This window comes from Eulemur rufifrons, chromosome 6 (assembly GCF_041146395.1).
Source record: "Eulemur rufifrons isolate Redbay chromosome 6, OSU_ERuf_1, whole genome shotgun sequence".
NCBI lineage: Eukaryota > Metazoa > Chordata > Mammalia > Primates > Lemuridae > Eulemur > Eulemur rufifrons.
This window is the reverse complement of record NC_090988.1, coordinates 9714132-9734456: the sequence shown is the minus strand read 5'-3', so window position 1 is coordinate 9734456 and position 20325 is coordinate 9714132. Positions and strand designations below refer to the sequence as shown.

The window sequence follows — 20325 nt, the reverse complement described above, 5'->3', positions numbered from 1 at the left end:
AGAGAAGACAACTAATCTGACCAGGGGTGTTTAGGGGTGTCTTCTTGGAAAAGATGTAATTTAAAAGACAAAGAGGTGAAAGTAAGCAGAAACGGGAAGGGACAGGGCAAATTATTCCAGATTGAAATACCTTTTTTCTAATCTTACCAGAATAATGAAGTAGACATTATATGACATAAAATACCAGTGAACTATGTAAGACATGAATAAAGGGTAAGGGGAGGAAATAAGTACTTAGCAGATGGGAGGCAAAAATGGAACAGTTAATCCACACACAGGAAAGTATGCCAATAAAATTTAGCAATAAGGATGTGCATTACTGCCCACAATGGCAATTCCCAGTAAATTTTGAATATTGTTAACAAATAAAGAAGCTCAAGATGGTGAAAACATTTGAATTCAAAAGTGCCTGGAATCCACAACAGTGATACAGGATGCCCAGTTAGAAATTATCGTTCTTGGCCGGGCGCGGTGGCTCACGCCTGTAATCCTAGCACTCTGGGAGGCCGAGGCGGGTGGATTGCTCAAGGTCAGGAGTTCGAGACCAGCCTGAGCGAGACCCCGTCTCTACTAAAAATAGAAAGACATTATATGGACACCTAAAAATCTATTTAGAAAAAATTAGCCGGGCATAGTGGCGCATGCCTGTAGTCCCAGCTACTCGGGAGGCTGAGGCAGTAGGATCGCTTAAGCCCAGGAGTTTGAGGTTGCTGTGAGCTAAGCTGACGCCACGGCACTCACTCTAGCCTGGGCAACAAAGTGAGACTCTGTCTCAACAAAAAAAAAAAAAAAAAAAGAAATTATCGTTCTTGGCCAGGCGCGGTGACTCACGCCTGTAATCCTAGCACTCTGGGAGGCCGAGGCGGGTGGATCGCTCGAGGTCAGGAGTTCGAGACCAGCCTGAGCAAGAGTGAGACCCCCGTCTCTACTAAAAATAGAAAGAAATTATCTGGACAACTAAAAATATATATAGAAAAAATTAGCCGGGGATGGTGGCGCATGCCTGTAGTCCCAGCTATTCAGGAGGCTGAGGCAGAAGGATTGCTTAAGCCCAGGAGTTTGAGGTTGCTGTGAGCTAGGCGGACACCACGGCACTCACTCTAGCCCGGGCAACAGAGCGAGACTCTGTCTCAAAAAAAAAAAAAAAAAAAAGACAATGCTAGGTAAAAGGCCTAGCATATAGTAAGTGCTCAAATACAGCAATTTCCATATTTTACAGACAACCTATACAGAGCTTCAGAATTTTCAAAACATCTCATATTCTTTAAAAACCTAACAATTTATTAATACATGCCCGGTACACAAACCTCCTTTATAGCAAAGTTTGTCATGTTTATTTTCCTTTTTTATTAATTTCCTTTTTACCTGCACAATTTATAGAGCCCTGTTGGTCTTGATTTATACGAGACAGGAGGAAGAACCCCAGGAGCCACATCAGCGCTGTCCAGCCAGCAGACGCAACAGGCTCTGGTAACCAGGGATGGACCTTCCTCCACACCTCACCTTCTCGCCTCTTCTACAGACCTGAGAGAATGGGAGAGCCACCCACCTGCCCCCCTCTCCCCCTTGTCCAAAAAGAGTTAGAGACGTCATTTCTAGGAACAGAACGACATGCTTCCATTTCTATCTGCTCTCTAATGATCGACTTTATTCAACTAGTATTTATTGAGTACTTCCTATGTGCCAGGCACTGGTCTACGTCTTTAAGAAATATCAGTGTACAAAAAAAAAGAAAAAGTTATCCCTGCCTTCTTTTAGCTTCTAGCCTAGTTGTTTTTTCCTGAACAGTGTTGTACAGTGGAAAGTGTGAGCGTTAGAATTAAACAAAATCTGAGTTCTGAGCTCCCAAATCTTCCCTGTACTTAGTGGTTGCAACATTAGTAAACCACACACTCTTGCCCTCAGTATCCTCATTTGAAAATCGAAATTATCTGCCCTGCATAGTATTGTACAAATTAATGATCTGGGGTGGGCATGGTGGCTCACGCCTGTAATCCTAGCACTCTGGGAGACCGAGGCAGGAGGATCACTCGAGGTCAGGAGTTCGAGACCAGCCTGAGGAAGAGCAAGACCCCCATCTCTACTAAAAATTGAAAAACTTAGCTGGGCATGGTGCCAAGTCCCTGTAGTCCCAGCTACTTGGGAGGCTGAGCCAGGAGAATTGCTTGAGCCTAGGAGTTTGAGATTACTGTGAGCTGGACTGGTGCCATAGCACTCTAGCCCAGGCAACAGAGTAAGACTCTGTCTCAAAAAAAAAAAAAAAAAAAAAATTAATGATCTGTTACATACTTTATCAAGTTGATAATGTACTTTTTCCCCACATTTTAACTTTTCTGAAATAAGGATCTATTTTATAACCAGTGGATCTTGTAGTCACTCCCATCCAGGTGGCAGTCAGGACCAAGGGTCACTGCCTACTCATGCATGACCTCACTTCAATTGAGGATGTGCACTGTTGACATACTGAGCCTAATTGCCATTGTAAATGTCTTCAAAAAGATTACACTATAATTCAGTATTAAAACTGAAAGGCATGGAAACAGTAGTGGAGCATAATTTTTATAAGAGAAGCAAATATCCACCACTGGGAAAATGACCATAACAACCACGGCCCTCAGAGGTCCTGGGTCTTTTAGACAGCCCACATGGATGAAGCTGCATAATGTGCTGTTATTACTAAGAGTCACAGAAAAGAATGGCCTGTCACAAGCAGCGTAAGAAAACACCAGGATCAAAACTTCCAGAAAAGGGCTAGGCCCAGTGGCTTACACCTACAGTCTCAGCACTTTGTGAGGCCAAGGTAGGGGAATGCATGAGGCCAGGAGCTCAAGACCAGCCGGGGGAGACCCTGTCTCTACAACAAATTTTAAAATTATCTAGGCATGGTGGCACATGTCTGTAGTCCCAGCTACTCAGGAGACTGAGGGGAGAGGATCACTTGAGCCCAGGAGTTCAAGGATGCTGTAAGCTATGATTGCACCACTGTACTCTGGCAGCCTGGGTGACAAAGTGAGACCCTGTCTCTTTAAAAAAAAAAAAAAAAAAAAACCTTGCAGAACAGATATTAGATGCTAAGCATATAATAAGTGCTCAAATATAGCAAGAGGAGATTCTTGGAGACAGTGGTGTATGACCTCTTTTAAGAAATGCCATACCACCAACACTCTTGATGGCAGAGAATTATACTATGTGGAAAACCACCAACATCAAGAACTCTAAGTCAAAAGAGATTTTGAAGCATCAGGCCCTTAAAGTGAAGAAATCTTAGGAATACTTTAAACAATCTTTTTTGCTTTTATGTATGCATAAGAGCAACATGACAAAAATCAACATCTACATAAATCTAAATGCTCTTTCAATAGGTATATAATAAAAATTCTAAGTGACAGAAAGCACCCATGTCAGAGTTTAATTGGCAGGGTTCTTTTCTCTTATTGATATATAAAATAATTGTGTATCTTACCATTAACATCTTAGATTCAATAAAACATGGCAACTTTTGTCATCACATGGCATAACGAACATTCAAAAAATGGCAGCAATTTTGTTAGTGCTTGGTGAACATCAAGCACATTTTTTAGTCCATGGCAAGCACTGGGGATAAAAGGTGAGCAAAAACCCTGATCCTCTGGAATTCACAACGTAGTGGGAGAGACGACAGCGCACCTCCCAGTTCACCCCAGGGGACACCTGCATGGTAAGACTGACAGTGATGAAGAGTAAGGGGAAGTAAGAAGGAAGGAAAAACCCCTACTATTCAGGCTAGTTCAGCGCTGAGGCTGGGCAGATGACGCAGCAGCCTCGTGTGCCAGCCTCCACCGCTGCCTGCGCTCCCAGGAGGCCTGAGTTCCAATCTTGCTGCTCACCCCACAGCCCTACCCTCTCACCATCCACCAGCCTCGTTCCCAAGGTCTCTGGGCCCTTCTCAGCTAAGGCTGCTACTCCAGACTACTCCAGAGCACCCCCAGGACTTAGAACTTGGAAGCGCCTGTCTTCATCACCTGCAGGCAGAGGTGGAAGAAGAGGCCCAGATCTGTCTTCAAAGGTAGAAGAGTACCTGGGATTCCGGGTTGAACTATAAATACAATTTCATTTTAAAATGTTGTGATACATAGTGGTTAAGTGCCATAGGACTATTGGTACACTATTAACCTCAGAAACATTAAGAATCAACAGAGGTTTCTGCCCTGGCCTGGCATTCTATGTCAGACACATCGTTACTGATATGGAAAGAAATGTACCACATTCCAGACAGTGCACTTACAGATAAACTTTTCTGGCTTATTATGAACTAACTAGCATAAACTGCTGGCTTCCTCCCTGAAATCCAACACTAGCCACGCCATCGAAAGAAGTTTTAGGGAGACTGACAGACCTGCAAAATGAACATAAAAACTGTGAGAAAGAAAATGAAGGGGGCTGAGTCCCAGTCTGGCTGTGGAGGGAGCTGTGGATGGGCCCAGGAAGCGGCCCAGACAGAAGGGGATGGGCGCCACAGAAGGGGAGGTGGAGGCCGGACTTTTTTGTTGTTCTCTTCCTGACATTACCTTGAGGTCTTGCTGCACACACCTGCACCCAACAACACTGCAATACGGAAACACAGCAGCCAGCCCTGCGCTGCCCAGCAGTGCAAAACCTCAGGTATCACGAAAGGCTGGGTAGGCTTAGATACCAAGTGCCAGGGGACTGGCCAGCTGCTGGGCATTCTCTCCTACCACACAACTCCTCCCACAGGGTTAGGGCAAACAGGGAGTGGCTGGGTCCCAAGACTCTCTGGCCTGATGTGCAAGTAATTACTTATTTTTTAAAATTTAATCTTTTACCTTTCTTTCAATGAGTATGTACCAGCTATATGGTGACTTTTGCTGACCCATGCATAAATAGAGCATTCTTAAGGAACACTTACATAGAAATTAGTCTCCTCTTAAAGGAGTGATGCTTGGGCTTGCTTTAAATGAGTTACCATAAATACGACAGCCACTGGACTAAGAACGTGGAGTGGCACATACTTACATCAGAGCAGGCTTTGGAGTCAGACAGCCTAGCTTAAAATCTTGGATCTGCCACTTACAGCTTCTGGCAATTTGTTTAATCTCTCTGAGCTCCAGTTTCTTCATCTATAAGAATAAAGAACCTAAAAATATTAGGTATTTAACAAATAACAGCTGTAACTAATGTACTTAACACAAAACACCTTTATGTCAAGCAATAGCAAGGGCACTCTTCTAAACTCATATTTAACATTAGATTCCACTTGGTAACACAGAAAAAGCAATTTTAGTCTATGTAGAGAGAAAACACATCTTCATTAAGGCCCTGAGTCATAAAAGGGGGGAAAGAAAGATTATGGGAAATCCAATTCTATAGCATAGAATAATAAACCTAATTTCAGAACTAGAAGAGAAATTCCAGGCACATGGTTCTCAAATATGTTCAGATGACAGGGCCCCTGACATCACAGCACCATGAAATATTAATATATGTGTTTACAGCACAAAATAACAATAGCTAACATATTTGTGTAGTCCTTGTTATATACCAGGCATGTTCTAAGTACTTCACATGTATTGATTCACTTAATGCTCACAGTAACCTATGAAGTAGGTACTTGATATCTCCACCTTACAGGTGATGGACTAAGACAGAGAGAGGTGAAGGGACTTGCCCAGGGTCACAGAGCTAGGAAGCAGCGGAGCTGCAATGCGACCCTGGGCATCTGGCTGCCAAGCCCACGTGCTTAGCTGCTGTTCTACACTGCTTCTCATCCCATAAACTAAGAACACTTGAACTGTGTTATGATTCCAGTAAAAATGACTCCATTAATGAGCTGTATAAAAATCACATCCAAACTCACCTTACTATTTTTTTTTAAAACTGCTAAGTTAAGGAAAATTAGGTATTCCCAAGTTATCTACCAGCTTTTTTGCTATTTGTTCATTTGTCACATCCTAGTGCTGGCTAAAATGATTGGCAGCAATAGCAACAAAGGGTTAACAAAATTTTGTAGGATTGAAAACTTAAACACTTATCCTTTATTTTTATTAAAATGAAAGAATACCTTGGTCTAGCTCCAGAACACTAGTGTTTTGGGAGGATAGTTTGAGGACAGATCACCTAGAGCAACTTCTGTTTTATAGATGACAAAGCCAAGACCAGAGAGAGTATATGAATCACTTCAAGTCACACAGCAAGTACAAGGCAATATCAGAATCAGAGCCTGAGACCTCCAGTACTCGTACCCTTACACCACACTCTGGCCGTTGGATTGATCATGGTAAAGAATTTAGGAGTCTTTAACAAGAGATTCGTGGTATCGCATAAAGCTGTTTATCTTAGCTTTGTTTGTTTTTATTTCTTTACGCTTATTGTCCTTGACTTCTCAGTTACAGAAACAGTGTTGCACTTTGTAGCCTAAGTCAAAGAAAAGTTCTTTACCAGCCATCACAATAGTCTAGCAAAGTCAGTAACCAGAGAGGGCAGTGAGCTAGATGTAAAACTGGCACAAGGCCCCTGACGGGTGGTCACTCAGCAAGAGGCAAGCCTTCCCTGGTAAGGAAATGTTTTTCATTTTTTTAGGGCCTTTCTCTCTCACTCTTCCTTTATTTTTTTTCTTTCTTTCTTTCTTTTGGTCTAAGATAAAAGCTCTAGATACAAATTAGCTCATTACAAAATACCCACTTTGAAAATTTTAGAGCTAATCCTATTAAAGAATAAAACCTCAGAATAACAACTATACATCAAAGAAAAGTTTGATGCAGAGTAATGAAGGAGAAAATCAGTGTCACAGGAAGAAACAAATTAGGCAGCCTGCCGAGGTAAAAAGTGGCAAAGATCAAGCAATGTATATTAACAGTGCTATGCAAATGTTCAAGTTCTGTGAACCAAAAATGGTAAATTAAGCTACTTGGCAATGAATGAAGACCTGTATAGCTGAACCAAGGAAGCCCACAAGGTCAGGGGCACCAAGCTAGAACCTTCCCAGCAAGGATGGGGACAAAACAAAAGACAACTTAGATAACGGATTAAATTCCAAATGCTGATTTTAAATTATTTCATGACATTTTGGATGTACATTTCCTTTAAAATTATGTTACACACACTGTTTTGAATCCCAGAATAATAAAAAGCATATTTACTCATAACTTAGTTAAACAAATTAATTAAGCTGAAATAAAAATCTAAGCAACCATCTGTTACAATGTCAGAGATTAAACAAAGCTAGAAAACAACACTAAGTGTATTTAGACAAATCAGTTAACTCTTTATAAAATAAGTTCATCAGAGTACTTTTCAGCTCTATAATTAAGATACAATTAAATGATTTTTTAAAATCATGGTACTTAAAGAAACACATGTTTAGACAGTGTAAGATAAAATGTAGATGAAGACTCCTGTGAAGATGAGACTTCTGGATACAGCACTTCTAAACATTTTGGAGCCTGGTGGGACAAGGACTCATTATATTTAACTTGACCTTGAACTACAACATCCCTCTGCCCTTAAGCCCCGTGCAAGGCTCAAGCGCCAGCTGGGTTCCAATCCCGGCTCCACCTCACCAACAGCTGACCTGGTGTGAACTGCCTAACCTCCCTGTGACTCCACTCTACCATCTGCAATAGGGAGACAAGAATAGTATCTGCTTCATAGAGCTGGAAGCAGGATTAAATGACAACGTTTGCAAAGCGCTTAGAACAGAATCTAGAATATGGGAAGCACAGATATGTGTCAACCGAAAGAAATAATTATCAGGGTCATTTCTGAGACACAAATTTAAAATGGTAGTCCAAGAAGAAACTAATGAGGAGAGACAGAGAAGGGCACATGAAAGGGAAAAGAAGAGAGGAAAGTAATGGAGAAACAGAAGAGAAAGAGACAGAGATTTCCAGAAGAGAACAACAAGATTGGGAGGAAATGAGAGGAGAGGAAAAGAGGAATGAATGGAGAGGGAATGGGGGAAAGTCTAAGAAAGATGTAGACAAGCAGAATGGACAGAAGAGTGAGGGGAGAGAAAGGAGAGAAAAAGAGAAGAACTAAAGGAAAGAGAAAAAAATGAATCAGATTTCTCTGAGCAACCTGGGTAAGATTTAGAAATGAAAGTAGAACAATCTAAAAGATTATTTCCATGAGAAAGATTTCCTGAGATGAAATCCAGGTAGGGGGTACACCTGTGAGGCTTCCCCCCACTCTCTCACTGCCTGAGGACACAAACGGGACCCAGATAAAGTTTCCAAAGTGCTGCTCTTAAAAGTGCCAAAAGTGTCCATTAGCAGATGAATGGATCAACAAAATGCTGTATATAAATATGCTGGAATATTATTCAGCCATAAAAAGGAAGGGAATTTTGGCACATGCTACCACATGGATGAACCTCGAGGACACAATGCTGAGTGCGATAATCCAGTCACAAAAGGAAAATATCGTATGGCTCCACTTATACAAGGTACTGGAATAGGCAAGTCCAGAGACAGAAAGATTAGAGGTTAGCAGGGGTTGGGATGGGAGAATGAGAAGTTATTGTTTAATGAGGACAGAGCTTCTGTTCGGGATGATGAAAGACTTCTGAAATGGATGGTAGTACAACAATGTGAATGTACTTTATGCCACGGAATTGTACACTTAAAGATGGTTAAATGGTAAATTTTATGTATATTTTACTACAAAAAAACAATTAAAATTTTAAAATGCTGGCGATGGCCCCAGTAGTAATTGCCAACCCACTCTACTCTGGTGGAAATGAGACTTCACTGGTCCCTTTCCCATCATGACCATGAATAAACCAACAGCCAACCAGGCGCAGGTACTCCTCATGTTCAAGCTAAGCCCTGCCTCCCACCACCTCTTCCTCTGCCCAGGGAAATTGACATTGCTCTCTTCCTACAACCACTGCAATCTTTCCCAGCTCAGGTCAAAGGAGCTAGTTTCCAACACACCCCCTTCTGGAAATCCTGAAAGCCAATCAGCTTCTCTTACAGCATGGTGGCTACAACATCAAGCACCTTCCAAGATGCCTGGCACATAGTAGGTGAACAATAAATAGCAGTGATTGCCATTATTGTCAATGTTCTATCAAACCTCAGTCACACTTGTCCCCCTTCCTAAGTTGTCATATTTAGTTGTACTAGAGGTACAGTCATGGGGAAAAGGCAATGATATTTGGTCTTATATAATACCTCAACATAAGGTACCTCTAAGATTTTGGGAAGAAAGGGAAGGAGAGAGACTAGAGGGTTACAAAAAAGGCCCCCCATGAGGGGTCCTTTCCTGTTAAAGGCCCAGGCAGCACAGCCAGCCCTGTGGACCTATTTCAACTGCTTCTCACTTTCCCCACCTCCTGGTTTCCTAACTCATAAACTCTGAGTTCTAGGTTTATTTCTTGGATCTCTGACTCCTGACCTGATTCACCTTGGGTTTCACTCCATAGTATTTATACAAGATTTGTGAAACTCCCTATGCCACTGGCCACGCTAGAACCTACTATCAAACACAGGCCTTTGGTCTAGCACTGTGTCCCTGGGCACAGCCATGTGGAAGACGGTGGGTACAGGGCTAATCATAGGGACAGGATATGAGGACAGCTGACACAGATGCTGAGTGCTTGCCATGTACCAGACGGTGGTCTAAGCAGTTGACATTTGCCAATTCAGTTAATTAATGCCCACAACAACCCAATGAAGTTGTTTAAAACTTATGCTCAGAAAACATGTAATTCAGAAAACACATAACAGTGAAGAACGGTAAACTAATGCTCTACTCCGAGCAGCTGCTGACAGCCACATGACTGAGAGGTGTCACATTAAATCTGAGAGCTACAAAATTAGACCAAGGAGAATAAAAACAAAGAGCTTCTATTATGTTCATTCATTTGGAATGAAAAGTAGAGATTTTACATTTAACTGATTTCTGGAACAAATAGTTTTAGAATTCAGAAGAAAAAAAAAAAATACCAGACTTAGTTCTAAATGGTGAACAGGAACTGGCAGAGGAAGTAGCAAGGAGCAAATACCAAAATAACACAAATTTCAGCACAAATTCCCCATTCTTGCTGAGAAGGGGAAGCCCAAATAATCCATCACATGATTCTCAGTTTTAAAAGGATTTACAACAAATCATTAGCACTGCTGAGAAAAAATGGACATGAGTAATTATAAAAAACAGCAATCCCTTACCCTTGCCTAGCAAGGTTTTTTCCAAGTGCCTTCACAAACACTGTTTCATTTGCTTTTTACCCCACTGTTCATCTGCAGTCTCGTTCTCTGCGTCGCACAGAGGAGGCAGTGACTTGGGAGGGAGGTGGTGCAAGCTGTCCACTGCCCTGGGCCAGCCTGGGGTCCCTGCGCCAGACAGAGCACGGTGCCCTCTCCTACTGTACCACTCTGACCCCAGCTAAGGAGCTACTGGAAACCTAGAAGTCAGGGTGGAGTGATATGGCAAAAATATTCTTTTACGTTCTACTTGGAAGTTAAAAAACCATCATTTTAGTTAGGCGAAACATGCCTAAGGAACTGAAGCCTTCTGAGAAAGTCTAATAGACAAGCAGAGATACCAGGCTTCCATAAGGAATTTCTACAAAAATTTTTTAAAAGAATAAGCCAATAAGCCTTTGACTAGGTTCCAAATAATACTGTTTTATTTCTTAGTTAAACCATTATGGATTTGGGACGTTTCTCTATAGACAGAGAAGTCCGAAGGTAAAGGTGAAGGAGGAGGAAATGACAATGGTGGGGGCTCAGGCATTTCCACTGTGGCCACTCACATCTGACAGTCGTTACAAACTGAACAATAAGGCAAACAATCAATGCTCCAGAGCGCAGAGGACTCCTCCAGACAGTATCATTTTATTCCACTGGGGGAAAACTCCAAAAAAGCCTCCAGAAACTGAGTGAGCAGACAATGACAGATAAATTTCAGAGTCAGTAGCATTTTTGATACTGTGACTCTGAGGTTATCTATTACAATTTAAAAACTAGTGTGTAATGTGTCCCAAAGCAATTTTCCTGATTGGTTTCTAGCCATTATCAAGAAAGATACTGTGTAACCAGAAGAGAATTGACCTAAGGTTTAAAAACAAACAAACAAAAAACCAGATTAGAAAACATCAGATGACAAAAGCAAGCCCAAGAGCTAAGCCTGTCCAGCAGACCCGTAAGCTTGGCCTGCCTTTCCCGCTTCCTTTACACAACCTTTGCCCTTCCACTTCCCAGGTAGAAATCCTCACCCCAGGCAATAATGCCTCCTACTTTCCTCATGCACAAAGGGCTTTGGACTATGGACCAAGGTTTCCAGTCAGAGCTGAGGCACTCCTTTCTTCATGCCTCAAGGGAGGCATGCAAGCAAATCTTTCTCCATCTGAGCCCAAGAAATGTGGGCTTTTTTTTCCCAACTCAGATAAGAACTTTTCATGTACCAAAAACAAAGACTGATCCTCCCACCCCATTCCATAGTTTGTTAGTGATGCTTCAGGGCCCTATCGAGTCCTTCAAAAGAGCTCCTACCATTCACTAAAGGAGAAGAAACACCCAGGCTAGGAGACTTGATGGAGGTCTCAGCCTGACAATCCTACATGAAAATCCGTGAGAGTTCAAAAGGAGCCAACACTCAGTATGACTGAGTTCTAAAGGATGATAAACCTTGATGTCTGCCTTTTCTTTTTATAAAGAATGGCTGGTTGTCTGGTAAAATGTGAAGGCCATTTCAAAGAGAAATCTGTCCGGGGCCCTCTATACTACCCTCACAAGATACTACATGGAAACCTCAAAGCAGCAGAGTGTATATATCATGTGCCTATAAAACAGTGCGCAGATCATACGTGTCTGACTTGAGAGATGTCCACAAAGTAAGTGCTTCTGGATCAAGGAACAGAACACCAGCAGCACCCAGAAGCCTCCTGGCGCCCTCTCCCAAGAGTAACCACTATCTTCCTCCACATCCCACCCGGCCTCTGGCAGACTGCAGAGGGCAGAGCACTGCAATCCACTGGGCTCCTCTGCAGTCTCTAAGACTGTAAGACGGGGTCTTCTCCAGGGTTTGCGCTTCCAAGATTGCAAGGGAGATTTTTGAGGTGTATCCTAGAGCCCCTCCCCCTGGGTAGACCCTGTACTACAGTTTCTCTCTCCCAAGCAACAGAACTAACTACCCAAAACCTCCACTCTTCTATTCAGCTGTGTTTTGTGTGACTTCTTAGCCTTTTAACCAATGCAGCTTGGTCAGCAAATACCTCAAGGGGAAACCAGTGCTGGACTTCAGGCTCACTTCTTTGTCTCTGGGATGCTGGTCCCTGATGTTCTGACTGCCTTAGCAACCTTTCTACTCTAATTTTTTTTTTTAATCTCTTCAGCCCCATGAGATTACCTAAACCTCTGCAGGCTTCTCTGCCTCTCAGCAGCCTCTCCTAACCAGCTTCTCAAGCCTCTTGTCCCACTCCAACGATCAGAAAATGCCCCACAAGGAAAAGCAGATGCAGGAAACTGAGCTTATTTCAACAAGCATACCCTCTCTCCAGGATCTGACCCCTCAAGACCTGACTGCCTTGGTAGGAAACTGAGGGCAATGCCAAAGGTATGAGACTGTGAAAAACATTTTCTCTTCTATTTTATGACTGTGTTTATCAAAAATTTGAAAACTTGTAGACACCAGCAATGGGTAGACTAGTAAGAAAAACACTGCTGTCATATGGCATATCTGACATGACAAAGTACTCTTCTAATCAAGATACAACCGGCACCATTGCATATGTCATTTCTTTATCAAGGAACACAAAAGCAATGAGAAAGCTTTATAGTGTAAGCAGTATCAAATAATATTGTATTATTAAAATGTAATTCAGCTGGGTGCAGTGGCTCACACCTATAATCCTAGCATTTTGGGAGGCTGAGGCAGGAGGATCACTTGGGGCCAGGAGTTCAAGACCATCCTGGGCAAGACAGTGAGACCCCCAGCTCTACAAAAGAAATAATAAGAAAAATTAGTTGGGCATGGTGGTGTGCATCTGTAGTCCCAGCTACTCAGGAGGCTGAGGCAGGAGGATCACTTGAGCCCAGGAGTCCAAGGCTACAGTGAGCTACAATCACACCACTGCACTCCAGCCTGGGTGACAGAGCAATACCCTGTCTCTAAAAACAAAACAAAAATAATAACAAAAATAAAATAAAATGCAATTCTACTAACTTTGAAATTAAATGTATTAAATTAAATATTCCTTATACATGCATCATTTTATTTATACTCTCTTAAAACTGTTGGCAGGACATAGATGAAATCCATTCATATAATTATTATAAAATTATTATCAATCCCAGTTTGCACATGACTGAGCTATTTAGTATTCCAGAAACAAGAGGAATTGGGCTTTTTCTCATAATCTTTTTGGCTACAGTCTTTATAAGATTTTTTTTTTTTTACAGTGAGCATGGATTACTTCTCAAATAGACTTTCAAAATTCTGACAGTAGGACTGCAAGGTTGATTCAATGTCTAAAAATCAGTTAATGTAATACATCATCTCAATAGAATAAAAAACAAAAATCACATGATTATCTCACTACTCACAGAAAAAACATCTGACAAAATCGAACACCCTGTCATGACAAAAAACATTCATCAAACTAGGAGAAGGGACATTCCTCAACCTAATAAAGGGCATCTACAAAAACCCAAAGCTAGGCCGTGCGCGGTGGCTCACGCCTGTAATCCTAGCACTCTGGGAGGCCGAGGCGGGTGGATCGCTCGAGGTCAGGAGTTCGAGACCAGCCTGACCAAGAGTGAGACCCCGTCTCTACTAAAATTAGAAAGAAATTATATGGACAACTAAAATATATATATATATATATACAAAAAATTAGCCGGGCATGGTGGCACATGCCTGTAGTCCCAGCTACTCGGGAGGCTGAGGCAGTAGGATCGCTTAAGCCCAGGAGTTTGAGGTTGCTGTGAGCTAGACTGACGCCACGGCACTCACTCTAGCCAGGGCAACAGAGTGAGACTCTGTCTCAAAAAAAAAAAAAAAAAAAAAAAAAAAGTATAAAACTTATACTCTACAAAACATTGTTGAAAAAAATTAAAGAAGATATAAATAAATGATATAAAACATCCCATGTCCATGAATCAGAAGACTTAACCTTTTAAAATGGCAAAGCCAAACTGATCCACAGATTCAGTATAATCCCTATGATAATTCTAGCTGATTTCTTTGTAGAAACTGACGACCTGATTCTAAAATTTCTATGGAATTGCAAAGGACCCAGAATAGTTAAACCCAATCCTGAAAAATAAGAACAAAGTAAGACTCACACTTCCCAATTTCAAAACTTCCTACAAAGCAATGGTAATCAAGACAGTATGGTACTAGCACAAAGGCAGACGTATAGATCCATGGAATAGAACTGAGAATCAAGAAATAAACCCATGATATCTATGCTCAATTGATTTTTGGCAATGGTGCCAAGATCATTCATTAAAGATAAAAAGTCTTTTCAATAAATGGTGCTAGGACTACTGAATTTCCAAAAGCAAAAGAATAAAGTTAGCCAGGTGAATGGCACACACCTGTCTGTAGTTCCAGCTACTCAGGAGATTGAGGCATGAGGATCACTTGAGCCAGGAGTTCAAGACTGCAGTGCACTATGATTGTGCCTGTGAATAGCCACTGCACTCTAGCTTAGGCAACATAGCGAGACCCCATCTCTAAAAATAAGTAAATAAATAAATTTTTTAAAAAGAATTAAGTTGGACCCTCACCTCACACTGTATACAAAATTTAACTCAAAATGAATCGCAGACCTAAATATAAGAGGAAAAACTATAAAAGCCTTACAAGAAAACATAGGGGCAAATCTTCATAACTTCGGAATTGGCAAAGGATTCTTAAATATGAAACCAACAGCATGAGCAATAAAAGAAAAATTAGATAAACTGTACTTCATCATTATTAAAAACTTTTGTTATTCAAAGGATACCATCAAGACAGTGAAAAGGCAACCCAAGTGAAAATATTTGTAAATCATATATCTGATAAGGGATTTATATCTAGAATATAGAAATAACTCATAAAGACAAAATAACAAGGGATCTGAACATTTTTTCAAGGAAGATATCAATGGCACACAGCACATGAAAAAATGTTCAACATCATCATCAAGGAAATGTAAATTAAAGCCACAGTGAGATACCACTTCACAACCATCAAGATGGCTCGAATCAAATGAATCAGAAAGTCAGATAATAACAAGTGTGGCAAAGATATGGAAAAATCAGAACCCTTCTATACTGCTGATGTGAATGTAAAGTGGTATAACCACTTTGGAAAATAATCCAGCAGTTCCTCACATGATTAAACATTGAGTTACCATATGACCAAGCAATTCCACTCCTAGGTGTATATACGCTAGAGCAGCAGTCCCCAACCTTTTTGACACCAGGGACTGGTTTCATGGAAAACAATTTTTCCATGGAGGGAGCAGGTACTGGAGCTCAGGCGGTGATGTGAGCAGCAAGTGATGGGGAGTGGCTGTAGCGGCTATAATCACTCACCTGCCACTCACCTCCTGCTGTGCAGCTGGTTCCTAAGTTTCACAGAAGAAAATTTGGTGGATCTCAGGCAGTAATGCACACCAGGCCCGGGGGTTGGGGACCACAGCCCTAGAGAACTAAAAACATGTATCCATATAAACCCTTTGACACAAAGGTTTATAGCAGCATTATTCGTAAAAGCCAAAGGGTGGAAACAACCAAAGTGTCCATTAATGGACAAATATATGAACAAAATGTGGTATATCCATACAATAGAATACTTACTATTCAACCATAAAAAAGGAATGAAGTACTGATACATGCTATAAAGTGATTGAACCTTGAAAACATTATGCTTAAGTGAAAGACGCCAGTTACAAAGGACTACCTGTTATATTTTTAAGTATGGAAAAGGGAAATCTACAGAGACAGAAAGTAGATTAGTGGTTGATTAGGCCCAGGGGAGGTGGGGGAAGATGGTGAGATAACTAAAGGGTACAAGGTTTCTTTCTGAGTTAATGAAAATGTTCTAAAATTGCTCATGGTGAAGGTTGCACAAACATATCTGTGAAAATACAAAACCACTGATTTGGGGGAAAAAAATTCTGACAGTACAGAACTATTTGAAATCAAAAGTAAAAGCTACCCTCTCCCACCCCACTCCATTTTCCAGATGTAGCCACTGTTGACATTATAGTGTTTGTCCTTCCACTGTTCTATCATATACAAACTAAACACACATAAACTAAATGTCTTTATATACACACATGCTTATGCAGAAATGGAACCATACTTTAACTTAATAATCTATAGACATCTTTTTAGATGCTGAAAGTATTTGGAATAATCATATTGCTTTCAAAATGATAGATGTTCCAATCATTGCTTTAAATATTCTCCCACTGATGAAAATTTTCTTTTTCACCCTTATAAAAAATATCTTAAATAAGTATATTTGCTTATTGATTTATTTATACATAAAGAAATGTCTTAGGGAAGAGAGCTGATCAAAATCCCAAAGGACATAATCTTGAATGCCAGAATTCTGAATGTTGAAATCCCAAAAGATCAAAATCCCTAACATCTGAAATCCCAAAAATATAATTCCGGAAAAAATCATTTTTGAAATTCTTTAAGAGATATTTAGTTACAGGCCAGACGCTGTGGCTCATACCTATAATCCCAGTACTTTGGGAGGCCAAGATGGGAGGATTGCTTGAGGCCAGGAGTTGGAGACCAGCCTGAGCAACATAATGAGACCCCATCTCTACAAGAAAAGAAAAATTAGACGGGCATGGCATCATGTGCCTGCAGTCCCAGATACTTGGGAGGCTGAGGCAGGAAGATCACTTGAGCCCAGGAGTTGGAGGTTACAGTGACCTATGATGATGTCACTGCACTGTAGCCCAGGCAAAAGAGCAAGACCTTGTCTCAAAAAAAAAAAAAAAAAAAAAAAAAAAAAAAAGGCCGGGTGCAGTGGCTCATGCCTGTAATCCTAGCACTCTGGGAGGCCGAGGCAGGTGGATCGTTTGAGCTCAGGAGTTCGAGACCAGCCTGAGCAACAGCAAGACCCCATCTCTACTAAAAATAAAAATAGAAAGAAATTAGCTGGACAACTAAAAATATATATAGAAAAAATTAGCCCGGCATGGTGGCACATGCCCGTAGTCCCAGCTACTCAGGAGCCTGAGGCAGTAGGATTGCTTGAGCCCAGGAGTCTGAGGTTGCTGTGAGCTAGGCTGACACCACAGCACTCTAGCCCAGGCAACAGAATGAGACTCTGTCTCAAAAAAAAAAAAGATATTTAGTTTTAAAAGGAGATTTATTTGAGAAACATATAAAAACACAACAAAACACTTCATAAGCCACTTTACACAATAAAATAAGCAATAACAACATATTTTTTGCAAGCATAAACACTCAGGTATACTAATGACAGTCACATGAGTATTAACAATTATAAGCAGATGAACCAATGCTCACACACAAAGCCAACATTGTGATAACACACTTTCCTGGAGTAAAATTTGCAAAAAATACATAAAACAAATTAGAACTCTCAAAAAGTCTCTACACAATTTATACCTCCAGTATTGGAAATGATGTGAAGATGAAATACATAACATAGCAAATTATAAAAAAATAATGCTGATAATTTAAAATAGTGAAAAAAAACTCAAAAGAAAATTTTACATATGGAAAAATGTATTACAGAGATGGATCATGGGCAATTGCACGAAGATAGTCCATTAGAGCTGGCCAACTTTTACAATCATTAACTATATTGTGAAGTCTTGCACGATGAATAGCTGTTTTTTTCTTTTAAGACATGGCTCTCTTTGGAGAATACATTCACATTCATTTTCTACATGGCGCTGCTCTTTTTGAAATTCTGGTATGATTCAAGATACACCGACATGAGCATTACCTATCAAATTTTCCCATCTTCTGTGCCATGTTTCTAAGTTGTCATGGGTACACAGAAATCCATTCTGCAGGCACTCATATACAGACCACAGATTTGATGGAAACAATACTGGTGACTGAACACTAACGTTGCATAAATGTCTTCTTATCCTACCATGCACATAATTATTTTTGAACCAGCCAGTAACTTCGTTGGCTTCTCAGGCAAATGCAGTTTTAATTTATCAAAAGCTCCTGGAGAGTCATCATCTGGAAGCAACAGGCAACGCAGGCAAATGACACATTTTTAAACTGAAGTTTTCATTGCTGCTGTATTTCGTGGCCAATCCACTCATCTGAATTTTCCACCAAATGCTAATAAATAGCAAGGTTCCACCTAATATGATGCAATTAACATTATATAACTGTCCTGCATACAATCTAAAACACACACAAAAAAACTAATCCCTTCCCCAGAATTTGTCTTTCAGGATTTCAACATTCAGAGTTTTAATCTTTCAGGATCGTGATTTTCAGGATTTTAGAGGTTAGAGATTTTGATCTTTGGGAGTTAGATTTTAGAGATTTTGATCTTTCAGGATTTCAGCGTTCGGGATTATGGCTTTTGGGGTTGTGTCTTTAGGGATTTTGATCCAAAATCCTTGGTGAATACTCACCAAAATGTTAGCCGTGGTTATCTCTGGAAAGTTGAATTTGAGTAACTTTACAAATCTTTATAGTTTTGATGTTTTGTGAATAGTTCTCAACAGTATTAATCTATACTTATAATCAAAAAAGCTATTTTATACTGATAAAATATTAAATTGTAATTGTTTACCCCTACTGAGCTAATCTTTCAAGAGTTAGTGTATATAAGAGAAGGTTTAGGATGGAACATACAAATTGAAAGGGGCAAAACTGAAGAAACCTCATTCCCATTTATTCAGTATGGCTATACTTAACTGTAAGAACACACTCCTCAAGGCAGCCAAAAGATTAAAGCAATAGAAACATTTGTATTGAATTCGATTCCTAAGTCTATCATCATATGACCCTCTTAAGAACTCTCTTACCTCCCTGCTGCCTCCCATCAACTCTGGGCCATACTTATACTGGAGAAAATCCTATATGGGTACTGACTGGTCTCACTTCAAATTCAGGGCCACCAATCTCAAATGAGCACTCAATACTGGCTACCAAGCCTACTCTACCTCTGATTATGTTTGGGTTCTCCCCTCCAAAAGGGCTATTGCTGTCCTCTGTTCTCAGACTTCCCTCCACGGTGCTGACTCCCAGCTGAGGATGCTGCCTCACACCACATTGAGAAAACAGACCCCTTGGGCAGATACCCACTCCACCCCCCCATGCCCCCCACAGCCTGTTCCTACCCACACTCATTGCCCCCTGACAGTGGGTGCAAGTGTCCAGTCCAACACAGACTGGCCTCCCCGCTTAAGTGGTGCTGGGGCCATGCGTCCTGGGCCCCCAAGGCCTCACCCCTGGCCCTTCTGCAGCATCAGCTTCTCCCCTACAGGAACACTCACACCAGAAAACGTGCGTTAGAATCTCCCATCTTTATTAAAATAAAAAAGCGGGTACTTTTCTAGACATATATTATTATTTCAATAAAATGTTTACATTACACAAAACCTTCCCTTGAACCCACTTTCCCCCCTCCTACCCCAGTGTCTGCTCTTTCTCACACACACTGAAAACATGGATGAGCTGCCTACAGGCCACCTCCCAGCCTCCCCTCACTTTCCCTTCTTGGTCCCTCACTTGGGGTTCGATTCCCCACCACTCCAAGACCACACCTTTTAAATGTCTACTGCCAAAACCAAGGCTCGCTCCACGTTCTCATCTCCTTGACCTCTCCATGGCATTCACACCCTCCGTCAAACCTTTCTTTGATCCCCTAACACTAAACTGCCCTGGTTTTCCTCCCTTCTCTCTGGCAACATCTTCATAACCTCCTCTGCTCGCTTGACCTCCAGAAGTCACACTGCCCCGGCTCTCTCTGGCCCTCCCTTTCCTTTGGGGGCTTTATACTCTCCCTAGGCTCGCCTAGCCCTCAGGCCTGTGGCAACAGCTGTCTGCTCTGCCTCGACGCTTTTTCACCACGTTGTCAAATGCCTACCTCCTTCTCACTATTCAGATCTCAGGGTCAATGCTACTTCCTGCGTAGGCCATTCTGATCATCCTCTCTCATATGACTCTGCTTTCATACTCTGCAAAGCATTTATCTTCAATTATGTGAGCACAATCTGTGTGCACTGTCTGTCCCCCCACTGGAAGGCAGCTACACCAGGTCCACCTCACCCAACTTGATGAGGGAGTTGTTCTCAGCACCTAGAACCCTGCCTGGCTCAGGAGGCTGTCTGTAAGTGCTTCTCAAATGAATGCAGTGCAGTCTTCT

The 20325-nt window shown here is 41.3% G+C and overlaps 1 protein-coding gene across 1 annotated transcript in view; it reads right to left on the bottom strand.

Moving 5' to 3' along the window:
• Positions 1–15567, bottom strand: part of PRDM10 (PR/SET domain 10) — a 79314-nt gene extending 63747 nt beyond the window's left edge. Inside the window, exon 1 of the mRNA XM_069468696.1 lies at positions 15525–15567. The gene's annotated coding sequence lies outside the window, so the exon portion shown is untranslated. The remainder of the gene's footprint in view (positions 1–15524) is intronic.
• Positions 15568–20325: the final 4758 nt, after the last annotated feature.